This window comes from Elaeis guineensis, chromosome 5 (genome assembly GCF_000442705.2).
Source record: "Elaeis guineensis isolate ETL-2024a chromosome 5, EG11, whole genome shotgun sequence".
Classification (NCBI taxonomy): Eukaryota; Viridiplantae; Streptophyta; class Magnoliopsida; order Arecales; family Arecaceae; genus Elaeis; species Elaeis guineensis.
This window is the reverse complement of record NC_025997.2, coordinates 131,296,336-131,309,641: the sequence shown is the minus strand read 5'-3', so window position 1 is coordinate 131,309,641 and position 13,306 is coordinate 131,296,336.

The window sequence follows — 13,306 nt, the reverse complement described above, 5'->3', positions numbered from 1 at the left end:
CTGCGATTTAATAGGCGAAATGGGATAGATTTAAGTCCATTAGGCCTGTCGATGGCCCGCGACGTATGGGCCCATAGGGTGGCTCTTGTGAGGTTCACCAAATTTTACGACCCCCACCTTTTGTGTACTGCGGTTACGTTACCTGCCGCGTTGCCGCAGGGCCACGGTCATGATTGGGATTCAAACCGGTCTATCTTGTCTCCCCGGCGTCTCTTCTTTTCTTTTCTTTTAATAACTGAGGTTTTCTTTTTCAAATTCAAATTTCGATATTGTTTGGGTTGTCAACATCTCACCGATTCATGGAATCTAGCTGCCGCTAGGAAGCAGGATCGGTGGAACTTACAAATTATCTGTGTGCTTTGTTTGCTAATATTTGGGAAAGAACCTAAATGGACGCTGGTATTGTGTGGTGCAACAAGACGCTTTCCAAGTGAGATACAGGTTTCAGTTTGGCACAGCCACAGGTTCAAGATTTTGGGCCCAATGACTGAATAAGGTATAGTTATTGCAGGATTTCTTATTAGCGTAGGAGGTTTTACTCCTGAAATACTAATTTCCGAGACCAACTTTAAAGACTCATATGGTTTACATAATTTTTTTTAAAACATTATTTTGGAAAGTTAATTTCTGAAAATATGGTATCTAAAAAAGTGATTTTGATATGTTTGATGGATCATAAAAAAATGATTTATTTCAGAATAATTTATATTTAATTTAAAATTTATTTTTTAAAAAAATTGTATAAAATATTTATTAAATTTTTAATATAAGTAAAAAAATTATCCTATTTTATATAATTTTTTATTATTTGTGCATAAAAAATTATAATGGTTAAGGACATTTTTGGCTATAAATCTTGGTGGAGTATTTGATTCACTGTGAGGAAGGGAATGTACATTTCACTATATCTTTTGAATTTTGATGGTTGAAAGAGGAATTTTTGGAATAAAAACCTCTAATTTCCATCGTATTGGAAAGCTAAAAACTTATGCCCTGCATGGGTTTTCTTTCTTATGGAAACACCTATTACTAATCTCTCTCTTCTTCTTTTTGGTGAGAACTGGAGCCTGAAGCTATCATTATCATATATAGTAACATGTGGTACATGGAAGAACCTGCTGTGATAACCATCAGCATACTACAAGCATACCCGGTCTAAACAACACAAGGCACGAACTATATAATGCATCATACTATAACCCCACATATGAAAATTCCATTTCTTTTTGGAACAGGTCAAGAGATCTACTCCCAGATAGTCATGAGCAGATATCAGCAGCAAGCAATTATGAATTTGCTACCTTCTTCTCTTCACCACTCTACCCGTCCTATCCTCTTGCAAAATTGTGTCCAAGCCATCAAACATAATATCACTGCTATTTAAATACAAATCACCCTGCAATGCCTTCTTTGCAATAAAATCTGCAGTACGATTAGCTTCCCTATATATGTGAGAAGTTCTAAAATTCCTACACCAATTCTTCCTGTGCAAAATATCCAGTAAAACAGGGTACTCAAGCTTTTTAGTGATTGATTGATTAGAGATTAGAGACATAGCATGCAAGGAATCTCCCTCGAGATGGATATCATTTGAGTGCAGTTCTACCACTGCAACAAACATACCCCACCAGGCTGCAATTAATTCTGCATAATTAATAGGAGAAATAGATGTCTATTTGCCCCCTACTCTAATAAGAGTTCCCTTGCAATCTCTGATAATATAGCCTACAGCCACCTTGTCTGTTAGCACAGCCACATCAAAATTAACCTTGGGATATCCAGAGGGGGGAGGTGACCAAAAAACAGCAACGTAGGATGAATTGCCCAGATTGGGCATCTTTAAATCACTACCGCGCCTCGACGGAGTCCCAAGATCCACATGATTGCTGGTGCTGTTCTGACAGTAAACTAAGTATTGCGATCAATCTCCTATTGCACCCATCATCGATAAAGAACATCTGCAAAATAAAGTCTGCACTAATCAGAATGGTATCCGACGGAGATCCTCCGATACTTAAGTCAATGGAGAGTGATGAACAGTAGATGAATGTTTAGAGAGACAGAATCTCAGCTCAAAAAGAGTGTCTTACTAAATGATGTTTATTTATCTTCTTTTATAAACGAGTTGTTGGTAACCGTTTGTAACAATTAGACACATGGATCCCACTTATTTCGGTACTATGTGATCATAGGGTGGGCAGTTATACCCACCACTGATCATGTTCTGACCATTATGCGCTTTCTGCATTGGTGGTTTCTGTTATGCCGACTCTATGTCGGTAGTCTGAATATGTCGACTGTACGTCGGCAATTGGTAGAAATCCGAATGATCATCGATCGACAACTCTAATATACCGATGGTCATCGATCTGAAGTCAGTTGAGTCATCATAGTCGGAGTTTTTCAGAGAGTTTGAAAATAGCCGACTATTGGTCGGCTAACCGATTGATAGTCAGCGATTCGTACTTATCAGGCCGATTGAAAGTCGAAATTGGGGGAGTCAGCTGAATTGTCCTAATAGTTGCCCCTTGTTCTCAAGTCCAAGGTGAAGACTGTAGACTAGCACATGGTTTGGTACGTTGGACGAAGGGAGTTACCATATATTATTGCGAGCTCCGATTTAATTGCAGACATTAATGATTTCTTTGAAAAACGAAAAGTCTTCAACCATTTTGTCGTTTCGATAACTGTGAGATCATTATTGTAGTCTCACTTTGAGAAGATAGTCTGATGTCCGACGAATCTGATTGATTTGATTATGACTAGTCGATTTCGGTCATGTGTTCAGATGTCATTGGCTCTGAGCCATTCACACGGATAATGGAGAGGTGGCGTGATCTGAAGATAGGTGCGTCGAACCGTCTGATTAATGGTCGATTTTGATGTAGCCACATATCGAAATCTGAAGAAATCTTGATTTGAATAACTTCATCCAGACCGTTGTAGGGTTCTATATATGTAATATCAATTTCATTTGGAATCTTCTACTTCTGCATTTGTCATTTTCTCCTGCAACAGAGGATTCCGCCTCGGGTGCTGAGAGCTTCAAGAGTTTTTGAAGTCTTCCTTATTCTTTGTGTCATTTCCTAGTTTCAGGTTGAGTTTTTGTTCCTTCTTTCTAGTTTTTTTTTTCTTTTTCTAGATTATTCTGCCATCTATCATTTTCAATGGCAAGTAGGGGTAGGAAAGGGAAGGCTTCAACTTCTCGAAATAGTCGATCGAAAAATCCGATTGATGATTCTTTTTTGGATCTAAAGATGGAAGTTTCTTCCTTATCCAGGTCCAATATGGATCGGCTTCGAGAATAATATTGTATCTCGAAGCAATTTCAGCTCTTCGCTCCTGGTCCGAATGATCGGATGAATTCTCCTCCTCTGGATCAGATTGTGTTTTATGTAAAAGACCTTCAGGCCGGTCTTCGTTTTTTGATTCTATAGTTTGTCCAAAATTTTTTTGATTATTATCGTCCTTGTCCTGCTTAATTAACCCTGAACTCCATTCGGCTAATTATTAGTTTTGCTTTATTGTGTCATCTCATTCCAACCAACCCTCGTCCTTTTCTTTTTCGAGCTTTTTTCATCCTTTGTCCTCATCCGAAAGCCAAAGATTGATGGTTTTTCAATCTAAGGAAGGGTTTGTCTTTTATTTTTGATTTTTCATTGTCCATTCATGAGTGAAAGAATCAATTTTTCTTTGTCCCTTCTTTATCTTTTTGGAGCTTTCCTTCATCTTGGAGTGATCTGAGAATCGGCCCTAACAAACATAGTCGGGTCGGTATTATTGATCGAAAAAAAAAAATTCTGACTCAAGAATATGAAAGTCCCAGCGCAGCGAAAGCTAAAGACATATGATTCTGTGAGTCGAAGTAATTTTAAGCTGCATGCTTCGATTCTATGGACTATAAATGATTTTTCTACATATGAAAACTTATCTGAATGGAGCACCAAAGGATATCTTGCATGTCCAATATGCAATAGAGATGCATCCTCCTTACATTTAAAGCACGGATAGAAAATATATTTCATGAGTCATCAGTAGTTTCTTCCTGCTAATCATTCTTGAAAGATCCGTTATAATCAATATTTTGATGGTAAGTCCGACCGACGTCCGTCACCTAAAGAGTTAAGTGAAGCAAAAATTTTAGAACAACTTGAAGTCATTGAGAACGTCCAATTTGAAAAAACATCAGGTACTCGCAAGCGGAAGCGTACTAAAGCTGAGCTGAATTGGATGAAGCGAAGTATTTTTTTTAAACTATCGTATTGGAAGCAGCTACTACTTCATCATAATTTGGATGTAATACACACTGAAAAAAATATTTGTGATAATATCATCGGTACTGTATTGAACATCTCAGAAAAAATAAAAGATGGTACAAAAGCTCACTTTGATTTGCAAGAAATAAAAATTTGATCGGAGTTACATTTAGTTCATCGAGGTGAGAGATTTTTTATGCCACCTACATGTTATTTACTGTTTAATGAGAAAAAAAAATTTCTGTGGATGGTTCAAAATCGTAAAGTTTTCTGATGCATATGCTTCAAACGTTTCGCTGTGTTGGAAATAACGACAGTAATATTTCTGACATGAAAAGTCATAACTCATATGTAATGATGCAACGTTTGCTTTTTGTGGTCATGCGTAGCTATTTGAGTAGTGATGTTCAAACTGCATTGATTGAGCTGGGAGTGTTCTTTCGAGAACTATGTTGTCGAAAGTTGAAGATTAACTTACTTGAGAGATCAGAGAAGGATATCGTACTCATTCTTTGTAAGTTAAAAAAAAATATTTTCACTATCATTTTTTGATATTATGGTGCATCTGACTATTCATCTTCAAAAGAAAACTCTTTTGATCGGACCGATATATTATCGATGGATGTATCCTATTGAAAGGTAAAGAAATTATACGTACTTTATCATATCAATTATAAGATGTAAATATATTTTTAAAATATAAATTTATTTTTAATTATAGATTCTTATGTACCTTAAAAAAGTATGTGCGTAATAAAGTAAGGCTTGAAGAATCTATAGCGGAAGCATATGTAGCTACCGAGTGTGTCACATTCTTCTCGATGTATCTTGACGATATCGAAATAAGATTCAATCGTACAGATCGTAACGCAGACCGTGAATGGAATGACAATGAACCAACGTTGTCTATATTTAAACAAACGGTTCGACCTATTGGTGCAAGGAGATATGAATTCATGGACGTGAACGAGCTATCCAAGGCACACTTTTATGTTCTAAATAATTATAAAAAAATTAAAAATTTTATTAAGTAAGTACCATCTTACTATATTGTTTAATATTTTAAGTAAATTTTTTATGTCGATGTAAAATTAAAAATCGTAACTTCTTACAGTGAGCACAAGAGTATACTATATAGAGAGAATAATATGGATGTCGATGATCGACATAGAAAAAAATTTATAAAATAGTTTGGTGATCTTGTAAGTTACATTAGTGATATGTTATTTATTTACTTATAAATAATATTATTGAAACTAACATAATTTTTTATGTGATGATGTAGATGAAACATAAGTATTTCAATAAAGAAATGGATGCGATCGATGAGTTGTATGATTTAGCATATGGTTTCGATTGAAGGATTAATCACTACGCATCCTGTATCATTGGAGGAATAAGATTGCACACAAGAGAGCTTGAGATGCAATGATGGATCCAGAATAGTGAGATTGCTACAACAGGATATGAAAGAGAAGAAGAGATTGATTATTATGATGTACTGATAGATATCATAGAACTAAAGTATGGATCCAATAATTCTGTATTTTTATTTCAATATGAATGGTGGGATATTAGTAATAAAAAGATCGGTATTCATATCAATTCATAATTTATCAGAGTAAATTTTGCACAAACATGATACCAAAATGAGCCGTATATTTTAGCAACTCAAGCGAAACAAGTAATATATTTGAAGGATCTAAAGTATCAAGGTAATTGACATATTATACAAAAAATAACACCTAGAGACGTACATGACATACCAACCCGATTAGAGATAAATAAAAATTCAAACTTATATGAAGAGGAAACTTTTTAGTAAAAAGAATAAACATTAGTCGAGCTTTTAGTTGATGAAGAACTTGTAACGGTATTTTTGAATAGGGCTGATCTACCGTCCAATGAAGTTGAAGCTGATTTTGTATTTAATCTTGATGAGTCGGAGGATAACGATCAGTTCATAAATGACGATGAGATAGAAGACGACACATATATCGATTACTGTGATTCGGAGGAGCATCTACACATCGAGAAAGATACGAATATTGATAAGTAGATCTATATTCTTCGTTCAATCTTCTCTTACAATAATGGTACGTGATATAATTGTATTCATTAGAATATTATTTGATTTTTATTATTATTATTCACTATTATATTTATTTATATCTCAATTATTACAGATATGATATCAAGAGACAGACGACGACGTTCGCATTCACAGTCTACCTCGGAGGTTGAAGCGCCTTCACCGATCTTTGTTGCCGCACCGGCTCCACTGTCAGAGGGTCTTGCACTAGCAAGTCCCAGTGAGATGGATCCCAGTGAGTGTATTATTATATTTTTAAAATAATAATATTTAATTCTTTTATTTGGATCATACTAATGATTTATTTATTGTTGTTTCAGATCAGTCTTCATCGGTAGTGAGGCGAGGGCGAGATCCATCGAAGAACCTCACTCTAGAGCATTAAAGACACGAGCACCCAAGACAGCGTCTCCAGATCGAGATACCAGCCAGCTACACCAAACCCATTAGGGGATGGTGCGAGCCATGGCAGACTGATCTGAATATCATATGCCGCAGTTATACCCCCATGATGCTCTTCGATTGGTGTCACATTCTACTGGCTCAGAGAGAGATTTTCTACATCCACTTATAGATAAAATAAATTATATTATGAATATTTAATTTGTATAGTATTCTTCTAATATTTGTTATTGACAGGATGTATTTGATATCATTGATTTTGAGGAGGATCGTGTGAGACGAGCCATCGACGCTCATCTATCCTTGTATTTCAGCAATTATCGCCATCATATGCATTAGCATTGGTACCGGATGGTGCAGGATCATGAAAAAGAGGCAGCACGGTAGCAGCCCTATGACAACATCACTATGGGCGATTGGACTGCCATATACCAGCATTATAAGGATCCGGCATATTAGGTTACATATCTAAATTTTTTTTTTGAGTTTAATGACTAAATCATTTATTCTTAAATTAAATTTATTATTTACTAATTTGACTGATAATTTTACAGAGATGATGTGCTCAGAATGTGATGAATCGGACGAGATAGACCATGCCGCATTGTGGGGGTTCAAAATCGTTCGCTTGTCACATGGAGCACATGGTAAGTAATTTTTAATTAGCATATAATTTTTTAGTTATTTAAAAATTTTTAATTAATTCTCAAATTACAGAGAGATGCTGAGAGTGGCGAGCTTTCTGGTAAGATCGATATCTACTAGCGGACCCACCAGTGACGGTCGGGGGAGTGGACAATGGGCAATCAGGAGCTCTTTGTAAATTTTTTTAATTATTTTTTCATTCGTAATCTATTTTTTATTAAAAATTAAAATAACTCTAATTTTAATTTTCAAGATCATATGACAGACATGAGATCTTAGCCTATCTCTGAGGGCTCGATCGCACCCACAAATGATGAGATCTGTAATCGAATGCTCGACCCAAGACCCTGTTATGTTAGAGATTTAAGATATGGGATCACTGCTCCCTCATCCTCACACTTATCTAGGACTGACATCCATTCTGCATGCGAGGCTCGACTGATGGAGGTACAGAAACAAGCTGTTGAGGATCGACAGCAGGCTGAGTAGCGATCTCAGGAGTTGGCTGTACGCATCGACGAGTATTAGCAGCTACAGATCCAGATGATGGAGCGGATGGCGTAGATGGAGCAGACGATACCACTGATGAGGAAGCAGCAGGTCAGTCCGAGCTCTATCGTCTGTTCGAGTTCTATCGAGCGCTCTTTATCCCCAGCTCATTCTCTACATGTCGATATTTGACAGCTTATTGATGTATTTTTTTCAAATTTCTTATAATTTTAATTTAATATAATAAAATAATAAAATTTATTTATCAATTTATTATGTAAATTTTTTATTTTTATTTTTTTAATTTATAAAAAATATCATACATATATATAAATTAAAAATATATATTCATAATTTTTTTTTAAAAATGATTAAATTATTAGCGATAGAATTATTTTCGATAAAAAATTTATCATCAAAAATATTTTACTAATATAATTTAATTTTTAATAAATATATAATTAATAACAATGAAAAAATTTTCATCGTAAATAATTATTAGCGACATAAATTTTCATCGAAAATTGATTTATTTATGATGTAAATTTTCATCACTAATATTATTCAATTTTGTTTCCTAAAAATTTTTTATTAAATTATATTTTTTGTGATGTAAAATTTTAGTCACTAAAATTTTTAAAATTAATAGCGATGAAAATTTTTTCATCGCTATTAATTTTTTATTTATTAGCAATAATTTTATTTGTCACAAATATCTTTTTTTTTATGATTAATTTTTTTCATCTTTTATTTTTAACGATGAAAAATATTCATCGTAAATATATTTTATTAGCGATGAAATTTTTTTTCATTGTAAAATATTATCAACGACGGGATTATTGGTGATGAAAAATTAGCGATGAAATTTTTGTCACTAATATCTATTAGCAACAAAAATCTGTTATTAGCGACGAAAATTTTTCATCACTAATAACTTGTTTTGTTGTAGTGTGATGGCAACCCGATCTCAAATAAAATTATCACCTCAGTTCTATAAGCTCAGTTGAATGACGATTCTCCTATTGGTATACGAGGAATTGTATGATATTTTCATAAGATCGGATATAATTCTTCCACCTAGATGCCTATAGCTTTATTTAATCTGATCTTGAGATCATGTAGAATTATTCAGTTTGTCACCATCACTTCACCATTAGATTGTGGATGGCCGACTAAGATGAGCTTATGTGTAATATAAAATTTTATACAAATTTTTTTAAAATTTTAATTATCAAATTATCGATCGTTGTCAATGATGATGGTGTGTGGTGGACCGAATTTGTATATGATTGATTTCTAAATAAAATTTTCCATCTTACTTTCAGTGATTTGTTCCAAGGGTTCAGCTTCCACCCATTTGGTGAAGTAATCAATGACAATCTAAATAAATTTTTTCTGACCAGATGTCGGAGGAAAAGGATCAAGTATGTCAATTTTTCACTGTGCGAAGGGCTATGGTGTAATAATTGATGTCAGCTGGCTAGCTGGTTGATGTTACATATTAGCATACTTCTAACATGGTTCACATCTTCGGACAAGTTCAACTGTATTTTCCTTCGTGGTGGGTCAATAATATCTTTATCGTAAAACTTTATAAGCCAATGATTTGTCCTCCAAGTGATTTCTACAAATTCCTTCATGAATCTCTTAGAGTGCATAGTCGGGATCCATTGGTCTTAAGCACTTTAGTAAGAGAAGAGAGAATGATCTTTTATAGAGTTATCCATTCATTAAAACATATTGTGAGGCCATCCACCTTAGTCCTTTGGCTTCTGAAAGATCTGCAGGTAAAGTTTCATCGATCAAATATTGGATGATCGGGTCCATCCAACTTGACTCGTCATTGATTTGCTGTATTTCTTCTACTATGTCAATACTCGGTTGTTCAAGACATTCGATGAATGTCCGACCGAGCAAGCTAAATGAAGTAGTTGTGAGTCGAGAAAGTACATCAGCTCGAATATTCTCTACTCTTAGAATGTAAGAGATCTCAAAATATTTCAAGGTCGATGTAAGATCTTTCATTTTCTAAAGATACTTCATCGTAACGGAGTCTTAGGCTTCAAACTCATTTTTGACTTGTCCGGTGATCAATTGTGAGTCGGTGAAGACCTTCAAATTGTTAATGTCAAGCTCTTTGACAATCTTCAAATCGACTAAAAGAGCTTAATACTCGGCTTGGTTATTTGAACCTTTAAAATTAAATCAAAGAATATATTCAGTCACGATTCTTTTAAAATTGATGAGGATGAGACTGGCTCCACTGTCTTGTGTGTTGGATGCTCCATCAATATGTAGCACCTACACTGATGCTAAGTCGGTCTTAGGAGTTTCAATTTATTTCGATTTGCCGTCGAGTTCATCCTTAGGATTATCATCGGATACGGTACACTCGGTGACAAAATCAGTCAAAACTTGTGTCTTCATTGACAGTCATGGATAATATTGAATATCAAACTCGTCAAGTTTTATTGTCCATTTTGCCATTCGACTTGAAGTATCGAGTCGGTACAGAATTGCCTTCAATGACTGATCCGTCAAGACAACTATTGGATGTACCTAGAAGTATGGTCGAAATCATTGTGATGATATGATCAGAGCGTAGATCATCTTTTTCACTCTTGAGTATCGTATTTCAGCATTGTGAAGTAATAAATCGATCGTTGAATTTAGTTTTCATCCTCTTGGACAAGTACCGAACTAACCGCCTTTGTCAAAGTTGCCAGATAAAGATATAATATTTCTCTCATCTTTAGTTTGATGAGTAATGGTAGAGATGTCAAATATTTTTTCAGATCTTCAAAAGATTGTCGGCACTCATCTGATCATGAAAAATCTTTTGCTTGTTGTAAGGTCTTGAAGAAGGATAGACATCTTTCTATCGACTTTGAGATGAATCGGCAATGCGGTGATCCTTCCATTAAGTTGTTGTATCTTTTTCTTGGAGCTTGGATACTTCATATTAATGATAACTTTTATTTTCTCGAGATTAGCTTTAATTCCTCATTGTGACACGAGAAATTCAAGAAACTTTCTGGCAGTTACTTCAAATGCATACTTAGTCAGATTCAATTTCATCTGATATCATCGAAGTGTGTCGAAGGCTTCTTCCAAGTCTCAAATGTGATCAGAAGTTTCAAAATTTTTTATCAATATATCATCAACATAGACTTTCATATTGCGTCCAATTTGTGTCTTGAACAGTCTGTTAACTAGTCATTGATAAGTAGCTCCGGAATTCTTTAAATCGAATGGCATTATTTTATAACAGTAGATGCCTTTGTTGGTTATGAAGGCAGTGTGCTCCTCATCTTTCGATGCCATCTGAATTTGATTGTAGACCACGAAGATATCCATAAAGTTCAAAAGTCGATGTTCTGAAGTCGCATCAACTAGTTAGTTGATCTTTAGTAAGAAAAAACTATCCTTCGGACAAGCTTCATTTAAATTTGTATAGTCGATACAGATTCTCTATTTTTTATTAGCTTTTCTCACCATCACTACATTGGCGAGTCAATCAGAATAATTAATTTTTCTAATGAAGCCAGTCATGAGGAGCTTGTCGACTTCTTCGTCGATGACCTTCTACCTTTTAGGAGTAAAAAATCTTTTTTTCTGTCTCATCGGCTTAACTTTAGGATCAATATTCAGTCGGTGAGTTATTACTTTCGAAGAAATTTCTGACATATCAATCACCGATCAAGCAAAAATATTGATATTTGCTCTTAACAAGTTCACCAGTTGTCACTCCAGATCAGATAATTGCGATCCAATTTGGATCATCTTTTCAGGATTATCTTCTCTCAATTGAATGAAAATCAGTTGCTCGACTGGTTCACTCATTTCTTCATTTTCTTTTTGATCCAATTTATCAATAGATAAAGAGTCTTCAGATTGATTATTCTTTATAGAGATCATGAAGCAATATCGAGCAAGTTGTTGATCTTTACGTATTTTTTCAACTCCATTTTTTATTGAAAATCGAATCAATAAATGATATGTTGATACTACTGCTTTTAAGGTATTGAGTCCTAGTCGTCCAAATATGACATTGTAAGCCGAAGGATCTCGGACGATCATGAATGTCAAGAGAACGATACTTTATTATAAATCTATTTTCACAATTAATGAGAGAATAATTTTTTCTTCCACGATAACTGCATCTCCTGTAAAACCGACTAATAACGTTGAGACTCTTCTGAGTCGGTCAGTCGATAGTCGCATTCGGAAGAAAGTCAAGTAAAAGAGAATATCAGTAAAACTTCTATTATCGACTAGAATTTTTTTTACATCGTAATTTACTATCATCGTCGAGATGATGACAGCATCATCATGGAGAGTTTGTATTCTCCAAACATCATCTTTCAAAAAAAAATTATATTGTCAAGTCATCATTTCTTTATCGATTCTTCTTCGAAAGTTGCTTTCCAATCCTTCGGTCATCCAGAAATCATGTTGATCACTTCCGTCATTGATCGATTGTTGATCGTTTCCTCAACTTATGGCTGAAGCTGTTGGTCGATAGGAGATTGAGTCGGGCAATCTCATCAGAATTTTTCAAAGTAGCTGCCTCTATTTCATCCTTAAGCTGAATATATTACTCAGTATCGTGACCGTGATCACAATGAAACCAACAATACTTTCTCTTATCATGACTCCTCGATGGTGCTTTCATCGATGAAGGATGTCGAAGATACTCCTCTCCTTCGATCTCCATTAATATCTGTGCATAGGGAGCAGAAAGAGGAGTATAAAAGTCATACCTGCTGTCATAATTATTCGACCTTGGACTCCATCGATGGGGTGAAGCTCTTTTATTAGTTGTTGACCATCTTGGTTCAGTCAGAGCTTCACTTTTCTTTTGTTTCTTTTTTTATCTTTTTTCTTCTGTTTGGTGCCAGTCAGAAGCACCTTCGTTCATGCGAATATACTTGTATATGCACTCCAAAAGTTCAGCATAGGTCAAAAGGAGAGTTTTATTCAAAGAATAGGTAAATCTAGATCCCCTCAGATCTCTCTTCATGATCGAAATAGCCATATCTTTGTTGAGGTCCCTGATCTCAAGTGTGGCCGAGTTAAAGCGAGCCATAAAGTCTCTCAATGCCTCTGTCTCAACTTGCTTGATAGAGAAAAGATTATCTGATGTCTGCGACATCTTTCGATTAGTGCTAAAATGGGCCATAAATGAATGTTCGAGCTGCTCGAAAGAACTTATGTTCTCCGACTGAAGCCCAGAATACTAGGCTCGAGCAGCCTTCCAAATAGTTGTCGGAAAGCCAATACATAGGGGATGTCGGTCGCCCCTTGGATCATCATAAGAACCTTATAACTCTCTAAATGATCAATCGGATCGGTGGAGTCATCATATGGCTCCATTTACGGCATCTTGAATCGAGATGGGATCGATTCATCCAAGATATGC